The following is a 15251-nucleotide window of genomic DNA, read 5'->3' on the forward strand; positions in this document are numbered from 1 at the left end:
ATGGAATATGTAGTGCTGGAGCATCATTGGAACATCACTAGTGGTGGGATTCTACCGGCTCGGACCGGTTCGAGCGAACAGTTAGCTCTGACTATCAGCTGTAAGCAAACCGGTTTGCTCCGATTTTGAAGTGGGCCCACCCGCCCGCCCCTGCGTTAAACTCACCTATATTTTCGTTTCCGAAGCTCAGCTGATCGGCGCGACAGAATGGATTGCCGCGCCTTAGCTGTTTTCCTTGCCGGCAGCAATGAGAAGGTTGAGTTTTCTCCAAACTGTGCACGCACAAGCAGCACACACTTAGCAAGCCAGTTGTTAAACTGGTAGGATCCCACCCCTGAACATCACTGATGAAGGTGGATGAGGAAAGGAAAATGGAGGGAAGAAAGCATGGGGAAGATACCTTAGCAAGCAGGGCAGAAGAGTAGCTATGCAAAAGACTGAGGCAGAGAGAAGATCACGCAGATCACTTTTGCACAACCAGCCGGATCCACACATGAAGAGTTCCATTAGTTATTTATATTGCACATGCCTACAACACAGGAATCTTCTTGGACTGGCGGTATATACCTGGACCAGATTAGATAAGGTTCAACAACATTGGGGAAAGGAGGGTCAGATGTTGCCCACTTGTACCTTCATAAACATTCCAGACTAACTCCCTGCTTGACTCCTCCCGCCAGTCTCTTCTCAGGCATCATCTTATAAAATCACTCCAAGATCTCCAAAGATTTAGTGGCAGGCCAAACCTGTAAAAACCAAAATGGTACTGGCTTTTTTTTTTTTTTTTTCGCTGAAACCATCTCTAATTAAAATCTGGCAACTCCTTTTGTAGGAGTCTTTGGCTTGGGGTTCAAAGCAAAATGTAGCTTCCATTTTCTCCACGTATTTTGTTAGATGTCCATTAACTATTCTGATTTGGAAATGCAAAGCTGTGTTTCACTTTTTTTTTTAATTTATTTTTTATTTATTTATTTTTATATGCTGCCCTTCTCTGGAGACTCAGGGCGGCTTACAATGCATTAAGCAATAGCCTTCATACTTTTGTATATTTTATACAAAGTCAGCTTATTGCCCCCACAAACCAGGTCCTCATTTTACCCACCTTAGAAAGGATGGAAGGCTGAGTCGACCTTGAGCCTGGTGAGAATTGAACTCGCAGTAATTGCAGGCAGCTGGATGTTAAATGCTGTCTTAGTAGGAGGCATTAGCCTACTTAGTAGGAGGCATTAGCCTCCTACGCCACTCAGGCTATACTTGCCGAGTATAAAATTCACCTGTTTTTTTAGGAAGATTTTCATAGACCAGAAGGCAGAATGAAATGAAATAGCCTTCAGTTCACACTTCAACATCATGCTTTGAACACCAAATGGACGTTTTCACCATTCTCTACTTAGTAGGTAGGACATCACATAGCCCAAAGGCCATGATGGCGAACCTATGGCACGCGTGCCACAGATGGCATGCGGAGCCATCTCTGCGGGCACGCAAACCGTTGCCCTAGGTTGCCTTCAGTACGCATGCGCGCGTGCCGGCCACCTGATTTTCGGCTGGGCACGCCCACACCGCCCCTCCCTCCCAGGAATCTCCACCTGGCATGTTTTGGATGCCAGGTAAGTACAGGGCTCACATGGAGGCTCTGAGAGGGTGAAAAACGGGCCTTCCGGAAGTCCGGAAATGGGCTGTGTTCGCCCTCCCCAGGCTCCAGGAAAGCCTCCGGAGCCTGGGGAGGGTGAAAAACAGGCCTATAGGGCCTACCGGAAGTCCGGAAATGGGCCGTTTCTGGCCTCCGGAGGCTTCAGGGAGGCCTGCTAGGACTAAAACAGGGCGCGGGAGGGGGGGTGCGTGCATGCACAGCGGGCGGAGCATCGCAGGGTGTGGTGTGCAGATGGCATTGCATTATAGGTGTGGGCATGCACGTGACCCCCCCCTGCACTCCCCCCGCTTTTGGCACACGATCACTGGCCCAAAGGTCAGGAAAACATCTCCACTTCAAAACAGGCTGAAGTTCTAAAGTTATGGCAAACATCTGGATGCTTGTTGACTCTTATCAGAAGCACTGTGGACCCCCAATTGTGTGACCTCAAAGCATAAGGCAACACTGGAACATTTCTGGCGAGAAGAAAGCATCCATTTCTGAATCCAAAGCATCCATTTTGAGCTTGAAATGGGGCATTTGAAGCTAAACTGAGCTTTAAAAGATTTATACCTTAGATAACGGGTTATTCATTTATTTGTTCGACTTGCAATGTTACAGATTCTAACATAAAACCAAAAACTCCGAATTACAGTCAAGGTTTCAGTCGTCAACAATGAAAAAATCTATTTAAAGCCAATTTATCTCTTAATTGCCTGGCGTCAACGAAACCAATAAAAAAAGAAAGCTTGCCAAAATCTTTAGTTCAATCGATGCTGCTGGGTCGAGATTGTTACTGGGAGAGGATATAAAGCATGTTCGTTTCAGAGGCAGAGCGGTGTTTGCATAATGCTTTTTCCTCATTTTTCTCAGAAAATTAGCACTTATGTCATCAGTATGAAAAGAGGATGGTAGTGCCAAATTCCATCAGAGAAACTTATTATTCTGAGTGCAAGCTATTGTGCTGGAGCCTGGATGAACAAAACATTGTAGAAAAAAGGAGAAAAGTTCTAATTTTTAACAACTAAAAATTAATGAAATTGGCCCAGATAGAATTTTACTCTTCAATCAATGAACACACACAAAGCTATTTCATACTTTGTCTTCATATTTTGTTCAAACCTTCTCATCTAAATAATAATAATTTTTAAAGTTGATGCCACCTGGCTCTCAATGACATGGCAATTCACAGCAAAGAAACTAAATTAATAAAATACAATTAATTGCATTAAATGTATTCAATTATTAAAATCATTAAGTTAAATTAATAAAAGCAGGGTAAAATTAATTCGTAGAATAATTACATTATTTCTGCAATAATTACAACAATTAGATACAATAAGTATCCAAGGAAAGAAAACATATTAGCATTATATGGTTATTATTATAGGAATTTGCTATAAATGTAAACGTTGATTTAAGAAAACTATTGAGTGTGGAATCTGCTAAATCTCAAATTATATGATAGGTGGCCATTTCCATCATCCACACCATGATATAAGGGGATATAAATATCATGATGTGCATCATTTGTCTAATGACTTCATGATGAAAATCTTGTAAATTGTCGCAAATGGCATAAAATTAGTATAAATGTTAATTGCCCTGTCCAGAGTCCTTTGGATGCAACAGCCTTGTCTGCTATTTCAGGGGCATGTCTTGACAGGAATTGATTAATTGATTGATTGATTGGTTGGTTGGTTGCATTTACATTGCCGCCTATTTGCCCATGGCGACTCAAGGCGAATTGCAGAATATAAAACCACATTTAAAACAATAAAAACTAACAAAAAGAATCAAATAAATTAATATAGTACACTATAACAAAATCACTAACACCCCGCCCCGGTGATAGCAGATCACATGACCCATTTAATAGGCTCCATCCCGCTCTGGGTTCCCCAGTATTAGAGTGGGGGCCATTCTAATCTCTAGGGGAATGATGTTCCAGAGAGAGGGAGCCACCACAGAGAAGGCCCTTCTTCTGGGTCGCACCAGGTGTATCTCCCTCAGGGATGGGACAGTGGTGGGCTCCAACCAGTGTTACCACCAGTTCTCTTCTCTCTGGCCCACCTCCCAGTCAAAGAGAACCAGTTCGAGGACGTCACATTGTCACCACTACCGGCTCGGTCGAACCGGGCCGAACTGGGAGCAACCCACCACTGGGATGGGACCCGCAACATTCCTTGCCTTCCCACTCTGATGAGTCGGGTAGATATGACCAGCAAGAGACGGTATTTGCATCCCAAGACCGCTGAACTGGAGATTTGTTAATGTGAGATTTCACCAGAAGCGTATTTTAGCAAATGCTCCTGTCTCCCCCCTCCCAAATTAATTATTTTTGCTATTTGCAGACAGGCAGCTTAGTACATTCTACACCACTGTTTCTCAAGTGCTTGAAGATCTGAAAATTTCAACTCCCAGAATTCCCTATTCAGCCATTCTGGATTCCTGAATAGGGTATTCTGGGAGCTGAAGTCCACACATCTTCAAGCAGCCAAGTTGAGGAACACCAAAATTTTGCAGAACAGCTTAAAGAAAGAAATTAGGAGTTAACATCAAGACTCACCATCCAGCGCTCTCTCTCCCTCCCTCCCTCCCTCCCCCCCCCCCTCTCTCATTTCCCACTCTTATTACCTACTTCATTAAGTTAAAAATCAGGAAGACTCTGGTTGCACCTTTTCCGACAAACAAGTTTTATTAAAAGGCAGAAGTGTTGGTGAGCTACAACTTATGAAAATTTTTGTCTTTTAATAAAATGCATTAGTCAGAAAGAGGCAACCAGGCTACTCCTGATTTCTGGCTCTCCTACACTCAGGCTGCTCTCCTCCTACAGTCTCATTAAGTTAATAACTGTTTTAGCATTTTTGTTTATTGGGTGGACTTTTTAATGTTTGTGGGCTATTTTAAGTGGTTGGCCTTTTGCCCTAATAAAGAATTACTTCATTCATTAGGTTAGCTTCCATTCTTGCATAATTGTAGCTGCTTCCTGCAATATTTAGCCAAAAGGCGTTCAAACTAAGTTCAAATGTAATATAATTAAATTATTATTTACATGCCTTTTGTAGGGTTCTCTCACTGCATTATGCCAAAATCAACTAAGCTAGAAAAAGTTAAATCATCCCCATGTGGGCTTCGCTATCTTCTTCCAATGGGACAGGCAGTTGGAAAGTTGACATTTTTCATTTACACTTACAATAAAACTACATGACGTCCAGACTCCAAGAACAATGAGCTATAGATAATCCTTGACTTAAAACTATTAGTTACTGTATTTTTTTGAGTATAAAATGCACCTTTTCCCCCCCTAAAAGGGGCTCAAAATTTAGGTGTCTTATACACCGAATGTAGCCCCGCCCACCCACTGGCCCCCACCCTTTGGCCTCTTGCCTCGCAGCAGTTACCTCCTTGCAAGCAAACAGCAAGAAAAAACAGCTCCTTTCAGCTTCAGCACAGCCTAAATTAGCACAAGTTGATTGGATCGGACTCTCGACTCTCAGCTGATTTGCTCTCAGCTGTTTTGCGCAGGCCTCTGCTGCTTGCTGCAAATAGGTAAATTGCTGGAGCAGATTTTTTTTTTCCTTGTGTTGATCAAGCTATGCTGAAAACGAAATTGAAAGTAAAGCAGGCTGTTTGCTGCAAAGAGGCAAAATTGCTCAGAGGCAGAGGGAGATTTCTTTTTCTTCTTTTCCTCACCAAAAAAGGTAGGCGCGTCTTATACTCCGGTGCGTCTTATACTCTGAAAAATACGGTGAGTGATCGTTCAAAGTTACAATGGCACTGAAAAAAGGGATTTAGGGCCACTTATCACACTTGCAGCATCTCCATATTCATGTGATCAAAATTCGGGCACTTGGCAACTGGCTCATATTTATGACAACTGCGGTGGTCTTGGGGTCAAGCGATCACCACTGGTATCCTTCCCAGCCAGCTTCTGACAAGCTCTGAGCTTGGTTGCTTTCATTAACCAACTCGGTCAAGGGTGTCAAACTCACATCGTCATGCCGTCATGTGACGTATTGCACTCTTCCCCCCCCTTCGCTAACCCGGGGTGAGCGTGGCCAGCGCATGACGCATCTGGCCTGTGAGTTTGACACCCCTGAACTAGGTAATATCAGTGCTATTGATGCCTGTTTATATACAGTAGCTCTGAGTTAATGCAAAATACAGAATGACAGAGTTGAAGGGACCTTGGAGGCCTTTCCAACCAGTGATGGAATTCAGATTTTTTTTACTACCAGTTCTGTGGGTGTGGCTTGGTGGGCGTGGCAGGGGAAGGATACTGCAAAATCTCCATTCCCACCCCACTCTGGGGCCAGCCAGAGGTGGTATTTGCCAATTCTCTGAACTACTCAAAATTTCCGCTACCGGTTCTCCAGAACCTGTCAGAACCTGCTGAATAGCACCCCTGTTCCCAACTCCCCGCTCAAGCAGGAGAACCTATACCATTTCAGACAAATACCTGTCCAGTATCTGGTTAAAAGCCTCCACAATTGGAGCATTCCCAACTTCTGGAGGCAAGCGGTTCCACTGGTTAATTGATCTCACTGTCTTGTACATTTCTCCTTGGTTCTAGGTTGGTTCTCTCCTTGATTAATTTCCATCTATTGCAGGGGTGTCAAACTCGCCACGTCCATCCCCGTTTTTAGCAAAGGGGGAAAAGTCATGATACGTCATGTGACGTCGCAAGTTTGACATTCCTGATCTATTGCTTTCTATCCATCCATTGTCATCATTACAAAGCCAGATTTACTTAATGACTGCATGATTCACTTAACAACTATGGCAAAAAAGGTCGTAAAATGAGATCCAACTTACTAAACAACTGCTTTGCTTAACAACAGAAATGTTGGTATTAAATGGGTCGTAAATTGAGGACTGCCTATATAACTAGAATAAAATGAATCAGGATTTGGTCCCCCACTTTCCACATACAGGCTATGCAGCTTTTATAAGTCTTACCTAGATTTTTATATATATGTATATAATGCAGGGGTGAAATGCTCCCGGTTCAGATCGGATCGCCCGATCCAGTAGCGATGGCGGCGGATGGTTTGGAGAACCGGTAGCAAAAATCCCTGCCTCTCCCCCATGCCCAGCTGAACCGCGCGATCATCAGAGGCTTTTTTTTTTACTTTTAAAAGCATTTTTTTACAACTTCTTCGGCCGAAGAGGTTGTAGAAAAAATGCTTTTAAAAGTTAAAAAAGAAAAAAAATTGGCCACGCCTACCTAGCCACATTATCGCCCCCACCAAGCCATGCCCACAGAACCGGTAGTAACAAATTTTACTGATATCACCACAGATATAATGTTGTGAGGTGATGTGAGCCCTCTGAAGTTACTTTGGTAAAACTCCAGACCCAAAATGAGAGTAGCAGTATTTTGGAAATTTCCAAATCACTAGATATTTTCTCCAGAAGAAAACAGAAATTCTGAAATATACCCCATGTCTGTTTGTATGGCGCCCATCGTTGATCTGAATTCCATCTGCAACTTTTAAGAAGATGAAATGCTTTAGTTTATCTAAGTCATGGGTGTCAAACTCGATTTCATTGAGGGCCGCATCAGGGTTGTGTTTGACCTCAGGGGGCCAGGGTGGGCATGGCCAACTCAACATCACTTATGTTGGGTGTGCCTGTGGTGCAGTGGCGAGTTTCAAATTTTTTTACTACCGGTTCTGTGGGCGTGGCTTGGTAGGCATGGCATGGCTTGGTGGGCGTGGTTTGGCAGATGTGTCAGGGGAAGGATACTAAAAAATCCCCATTTCCTCCCGATCAGCTGGGACTCGGGAGGCAGAGAATAGATGGGGGCGGGACCAGTCAGAGGTGGTATTTACCAGTTCTCCGAACTATTCAAAATTTCCGCTACCGGTTCTCCAGAACTAGTCAGAACCTTCTGAAATCCACCTCTGCTGTGGTGGCCCAAGCTCTCTACCAGAAAAAATGGAGCTCTGTTTTTGCTGGCAGAGGGTTGCAGGAGGCCGTCGCAGCCAAAAACGGAGCTCTGTTTTCGCTGACAGAGGCACCGCGGGCCGATCCTTTGTTGTTTCCAGGCCCGTGGGCCTTGAGTTTTGACACCCCCTGATCTAAATCATCAGGTCTGGTATATGTATTCTGATGTGAAAGGGCAATTTACTTCAAAAGTAATTACATTTGCTAACTGAATTTACTTTAAAAGAGCTTTTAATTCTTACTACAGATGGAACTGTAGGCTGTAGATTTCAGGACACCAAAAACTTTCATCTTTGGTTCATTTCATAAGAGAACAAAATAAATGTGGACCAAAAGAAAAAAGAAAAAAAAACATTAATATAATAAAAATCAGAGTGATGACTTATGGTTTTAAGACTCTTCCGTATGTTCACACTTTTAGAAAAGAAAAAGCAAGGAAGGCAGTAAAAAACAACAATTGCATAATTGTTGCATAAATGTTTTTCTTCCCAAGATTGTTTGTTTGGCCTCAATTTCCTAAATTATCATTACTCTCAACAATTTCTGCCTTTTCCCAAGAATGAGATTTAATCTTGGAGATTTCTCGTTTTGAAAATTAAATCTTTGCTCAACTTAAGACAAACTTCTCTCTACTCTTTTACATGTTAGCCAATGGTGAAATCCAATTTCTTTTTTACTACCAGTTCTGTGGGTGTGGCTTGATGGGCGTGGCAGGGGAAGGATACTGCAAAATCCCCATTCCCTCCCCACTCCTGGGGGAAGGAGATTGTAAAATCTCCATTCCCACCCTACTCCAGGGGAAGGATACTGCAAAATCTCCATTCCCACCCCACTCCAGGGGAAGGATACTGCAAAATCTCCATTCCCTCCCCACTCCAGGGGAAGGATACCGCAAAATCCTCATTCCCTCCCCACTCCTGGGGGAAGGAGATCGCAAAATCCCCATTCCCTCCCCACTCCTGGGGGAAGGATACTGCAAAATCTCCATTCCCACCCCACTCCAGGGGAAGGATACCGCAAAATCCTCATTCCCTCCCCATTCCTGGGGGAAGGAGATCGCAAAATCCCCATTCCCTCCCCACTCCTGGGGGAAGGAGATCGCAAAATCTCCATTCCCACCCCACTCCAGGGGGAAGGAGATTGCAAAATCTCCATTCCCACCCCACTCCAGGGGGAAGAAGATTGCAAAATCTCCATTCCCACCCCACTCTGGGGCCAGCCAGAGGTGGTATTTGCCGATTCTCCGAACTACTCAAAATTTCCACTACCGGTTCTCCAAACTGCTCAAAATTTCTGCTACCAGTTCTCCAGAACCTGTCAGAACCTTCTGGATTTCATCCCTGTTGTTAGCCCTTGGGCACAAGAAATAACATTTTTGTATTAAAAAGCAATTGTTATTTTATATTAAAATTATTACAGTATTACACATGGGAAGAATAAAGGATACCAATTTTACAGAATTAAAATTGTTGGGGTTTTGCTTCAGAGTGGGGACACTCATATCATCCGGTAAAAAAAACATTTGGAGTATCTGGGGCATGTTAAAGAGTAAAATAAGTGCCTTCACTCAGCTGAAAAACTTACTATACAGCTTTTCTTTACAACATGCCACAGCACCTGTTTGTTCCGATAATGCCCGGGTAGCTTCCTGGAAATAAATCGTCTAAAAAGAGGAAATGTAAATGCTGAAGTTTGCACTTGTGGTACTTTAAACCTTGCAGAAGATTAAAAGTACACATTTTATCCCTTCCACTGAATTCCTCCAAATAATGCTATTCTTCCCACCCACTTTTAGGAGATGGTTATTGAGTTGATACTCCAAAAATTACAAATTACAATTACAAAAATTACTCCCTTTCCAGCAAGGGAGGCTCCCCGAATTCAACAATATTGACTTTTGTAAAAAAAAAAAAAAATAATAATAATAATAATTAACTGTTTTGAAAAATGGAGGTTGACCGCTGCCACTCTAACATGAGTCACTGTTTTGGGATCGCTGATTCAGCACTGGGTGCACCCAATTTAGTCACCTAAACAGAATATGGAGCATGGGTTTGATGGACATTTTCTCCACATTCAGAATATTTTATTTTATTGCACTTTATTTTATTTATATGCTGCCTTTATTATTTTTTACAAACAACTCAAAGTAGCAAATATGCCTAATACCAGGGGTGGGTTCTAAATTTTTTTACTACCGGTTCTGTGGGTGTGGCTTATTTTGTGTGTGTGGCTTGGAGGTCATGTGATTAGGTGGGCGTGGCTAGCTGGTCAGAGTCATTTCTGGAAGGTCCTCGCACTTACGACCAGTCCTCGCAGTTACGACCCGACTCATTTGTTTGTTTTTAACACTGATCAGCTGTAGGATGGCCCTTTGAAGCCCCGTGGCAAGAGTTTAAACAGTTTTTTTCCCTCTAGTCATCAGCTGGGACTCAGGAGGCAGCAATAGATTGGGAGTGGGACCAAATAAAAGGTAAGAATAACGTGGAGGGGTGGGGGAGTGGGGGAGAGAACCGGTTCGGTGACGTCATATCGTCACCGCTACCAGCTCGGCCGGACCGAACCGAACCGGGAGGAACCCACCACTGCCTAATATTCCTTCCGCTTATTTTCCCCACAGCAAAAACCAACCTGTGGAGTGAGGTGAGAGAGAGTGACTAGCCCAAAGTTACCTCACGGGATTTCATAGCTAAAGCAGGACTTGAACTCACGATCTCCTGGTCTCCAGCCTGATGTCTTAACCACCAGACCAAATTGGCTCTGGAATTGTCATTTTAGTTCTAATTCAGAAATTTCTTGTAAAATGTTAAGAAGTCTAGGAAACCTGCAAAAAAAGTTTAAAAAGTGGGTCTTTCCCAAATCTTCTTTCATTGGTTCCAAATCTGAAAATCTCAAGCGATCACTACGAGATGGGAAACGGATCAAGTACTCTGCCTTCATTTAGAAAGGCTTCACACTACAATACAGTAGAACAGGGTTCTCCAAAATTGGCAGCTTTAAGACTTGTGGACTTCAACTCCCAGAATTCCTTAGTCAGCATGGCTTGACAAACATCTGAATTTTGATCACATAACCACAGGTATGTTGTAATGGTCGTGTGTGAAAAATGGTCCTAAGTCATTTTTTTCAGTGCCGCTGTAACTTCGGTTACTAAATGGATTGTTGTAATCAAGGACTAAATATATCAGCAACATATTCCAGGTATTTTAAAGGTTAAAATTGTCAATTTTTCATTAATCCCTTTTACCATCTATTACATCATTTTGAAAACGACAGGTTATTAAAATCCTGACAGTATATAAATATTACCATAAGATCAAATTCCATTCAAGATCTATTCGGATTTAACAATTATTTCACAACTTGAGTATCACATTCTTTTTTTTAAAAAAATATTTTTATCTAAGTTTTTTTAAAAAGCATTTTTTTTTACAATTTTCTTACTTACAACATTTCCGCATCAGTAATCATTTCTTATATATCCAATTTTCTCCCTTACTTCAATTTACTATTTATACATATGATTCTAATATTGATTTATATATATACATACATATATATATATGTATGTATATATATATATATATATATATATATATATATATATATATATATATATATATATATAATGTATGTATGTATGTATGTATGTATGTATGTATGTATGTATGTATGTATAAAAATAACAATAAAATAACAGAAGAAAATTTGATCAGGAAAGTTTTGGAGTGCGCAGAGATGGACAAACTCACAAAAGAAATACAAGATAAGAAGGAAACAGAATACTACATGGTATGGGAGAAATGGTATAAATAATTAGAGGAGAGGTATAAAGGACAAGGAAAGATTAAATGAGGAAGACACAGGAGTTGAAACAAGTGGAAATGGAATTGACACAGAATGTATGATCGAAATTTAGTATTACATTCTTATGTTAAGACAAACTGAAAGTTTGGATGTGGTACTGGCTTGTACATAGAATTATAATCCAAAAATGCTTTCCAAGCCAAATTACATTCTGGGTCCAATTAAGTAAATTTTGGACTGAGAGGTACTTGTTTAACTTAATAAACTGTTCTTCTACACACAGAATTGTATATACTTTCCAGTAGAAAGCATGGGGTATCCTTTGGAAGAGTTAATGCTAGCATTGTATACTTTGTGGGAATACAGGACTTAGTAATATTTAACTTAAAAACCACATTTTGGAAAACAAATATAACTTTTAGAATTTCTTTTACCCTAGTATAAATCACTTCCCGAAAACTGTTGAGTTTTGAAACATCGCTACCAAATATGAAGAAAGAAAATATTCCAGTCCTATTCAAGAAATAGTCCTTAATTCAACATTTTTTATTAAGTTTTAGGAGATTATCAATGCACCCCTGTATTAACATTACAGTCAGAGTTCATTTTAAACTAGATTCCCTCTTCAAAAAAGGCTGCCAAAGGAACTGAAATCTAAATCCAAACTTCTTTTAGATATCCTAAGCAATACCAGGAAGGGTTTCCATCAGATTACAGAGTTCAGGTTTGCTGAGATCTCCAATTAGCCATTGGCTGGGTCATTTAAGGAATGACCTATCTAGGCATTCAAGATGAACAAGAGGAAAAGAGGAAGTGAATAATCATGCCACGCGAGCCGTCACCTCCTTATTGTGTTCACATTTTGCATGCTTTTATCTTCCTGGGGGAGCTACCATAAAAACTAGCAGATGTAAACAGGTAAAACTCCAATTTCATATACCACCTACGTTAAAATACACACCTCCATATGGCAAGCAACTTTGTGTGGTAGCATCTAACAACCAGTTGGGTTTCAAAACAGAAAACCTGTGTGCCTTAAATGAGATAATGAAACGTGTTCCTTGATATGATGTTACCAGCCTTGCCCAAAGATAAGTTTTCTTTCAAGTAAGACGAGGCCTTCTTCTAAACAAACAATTGCAATTTCACTACTTTTTAAAAGGGGTAAGATTTAGATTTACACAAGCGAGCAGTCTTTTTCCTAGTCTACGGAAAAAGACAGCCCTCCTTGCAAACAAGATAAAATCTTGAGATTTTCTTGACAACTTGACATATTTTTATGACGGTTGCAATGTCCCAGGGTCATGGGGATCACCTTTGGCAAAGTTCTGACCAGCAAAAGTCGATGGGGAAGCCAGATTCACTTAACAAAGGTGCTACTAATTTAACAACTGTGGCAAGAAACATGGTAATATTGGGGGAAACTCAATTCACAACTGTCTTGCTTAGGAACAGATATGTTGGGCTCAATTGTGGCCTTAAGTCGTGGACTATCCATAGCTTTGGGAAGCTGAGATGCCAGAACAAAACCCAAGAGCCTATCACAGTGATGGCTAACCTTTTTGCCATCGCGTGTCAAGAGCGGGGGGGGGGTGTTGTGTACACGCCCACACCCATAACTCTATGCACCCTGCCTCCACGCACATGCGCGCGACCCTCCCCCCCACTCCTGGCACGCAATCGCACGGTAGGCCTGTTTTTTGCTCTCCTCAGCTTCCAGAGCCTTTCTAGGAGTCTGGGGAGGGTGAAAACGGCCTTCCCCACCCTGGAGGCCACAAACGACCTGTTTGTCAACTTCCGGAAGTTGGCAAATGGGCTCTTTCTGGCCTCCAAGGGGGGGGAAGGCTGTTTTCGCCCTCCCCAGACTCCTAGAAAGGCTCTGGAGGCTGGGGAGGGAGAAAAGCAGGTCTTCCCCATCCCCACCCTGAGGTTCTCCGGAGGCAGGAAACTGCCTGTTTCCCTACTTCTGATGGGCCCAGAAGGCCTGAAAATCAGCTGGCCGGCGTGCACAGAGCTGAGCTCGCATGCCCACCAATATGGCTACACGTGCCAGCTGTGGCACATTTGCCATAGGTTCGCCATAATGGGCCTAGCACAATTCAGAGTATATGAGTTTCCCTTCCTGAAGAGTCAAGAGCTGATACTCCACCTTTACTCTGTCAACACAGTTAGAAGCCACCCTTCTCATTAATGGTAGTTTTCCTATCTGGATTCTTTTGTTTCTACGAGCCGTGGTGCACACTTGCCCTGGGCACTCCAAGAACATGCTGCTGAAATACGGCAGCAAATGGCCAAACTCTGAAGGCACCATTTCAGGTCATTGGAAGTGAAATGCTCTTCCTACCCCAACCTACTCAGAAAACAGCAAAAACGGACTTATTGACTGCAACAGCAGCATCAAGTTCTGGTGGTCTTTCAGAAACTCACAAGGTCTCATTTCTCCATGATTGTCCATCCTAGAACTAACCAAAGAATCAGGAAACCATTCAAGTCACAACAGGGGCTATGACCTTGATCCCAGGAAATTCCTATGCTTGAAGGGGCCTCTGAGAAGTGCTGTGAGTCTACCAAATTATATTTCCCCAAATCTTGTTCTCTATACATCCATATTAAATATTTATTGTTGAAAAAAATGACCATGCTTATCATTGGAAATTGAAATATAATGGAAAACAAATTAATCCTGTTGGGTTTAAATGAAACTGTTAATTTGACACTATATTTAATTTAATTTAATTAATTCAATTTATATGCCACCCCTCTCTGAAGACTCAAAAAAATCATTATAAAAAAAAACATTGAAAAATTAAAAACATTAAAAACTCATTCACGCCATTCATGGCTGGATCTCGCCGGATCACAAGAGCGAGATCAACGGCCCCAGGCCTGCTGGAAAAGCCAGGTCTTCACCGCTTTTCGGAAGGCCAATAGGGTGGGGATGGTCCGGACCTCAGGAGGTAACTGGTTCCAGAGAGCTGGGGCAACCACAGAGAAGGCCCTCCCCCGCGGGCCCGCCAGCCGGCATTGTTTAGCTGACGGGACCCGGAGGAGACCAACTCTGTGGGATCTTATCGGTCACTGGGAGCTATGCGGCAGAAGGCGGTCTCGAAGATATGTTTAGATATGGGAATCTAAACTAATACAATGACCCAAACCTTGTCTGGATCACACATTAGACGACTGATGCTATCTGCTTTCCTATCTTTTTGATTCATTAAAAGGAAGCCATCAAAAGTCTTTAATTAATTCTACTTTCTCATTCTGTACAATCCTACGCAAACTGTGGTTAGGAACTTTGATTATTGAAACAAGTAAACCATGGTGAACTAGCCTGACTTGTTGCAAGTATGAAGTCGAGGTGGCGCAGTGGTTAGAATGCAGTACTGCAGGCTACTTCAGCTGACTGCTAGCTGCAGTTCAAATCTCACCGGCTCAAGGTTGACTCAGCCTTCCATCCTTCCGAGGTGGGTAAAATGAGGACCCAGATTGTTGGGGGCAAGATGCTGACTCTGTAAACCGCTTAGAGAGGGCTGTAAAAGCACTATGAAGCGGTATATAAATCTAAGTGCTATTGCTATTGTTAAGTAAATCCCAATTAGCCCTAATCGTAATTCCTAACTTGAATGCAATAGCCTGGCCATAAATCACAACATGGACGGTTTATTTCTGGCTTGACATGATGAACACAACTGCCCTGTTCACTAGTTATGGGTTTATTTCGTCTGTTATGTGGATGCTTGGGTGATTTAGGGGTGGGGAAATTGTGGTGGGTGGGGGTATGTTTGGGGATTGTTATGTGTGTTGGACCTGATCTTTGGGTGTTAAATGAATTTAACAGTATGGGTATACTGTGTATACG

The 15251-nt window shown here is 42.2% G+C and overlaps 1 protein-coding gene across 1 annotated transcript in view; it reads right to left on the bottom strand.

Annotated features, from left to right (window-relative positions):
• Nucleotides 1-15251, bottom strand: part of ETV6 (ETS variant transcription factor 6) — a 134003-nt gene that overhangs the window by 103659 nt on the left and 15093 nt on the right. The window lies entirely within an intron of this gene.

The sequence above is a fragment of the Pituophis catenifer genome, unplaced genomic scaffold, assembly GCF_029215685.1.
Source record: "Pituophis catenifer annectens isolate HBS135680 unplaced genomic scaffold, rPitCat1.0.hap2 SCAF_7, whole genome shotgun sequence".
In the NCBI taxonomy this organism is placed as follows: Eukaryota; Metazoa; Chordata; class Lepidosauria; order Squamata; family Colubridae; genus Pituophis; species Pituophis catenifer.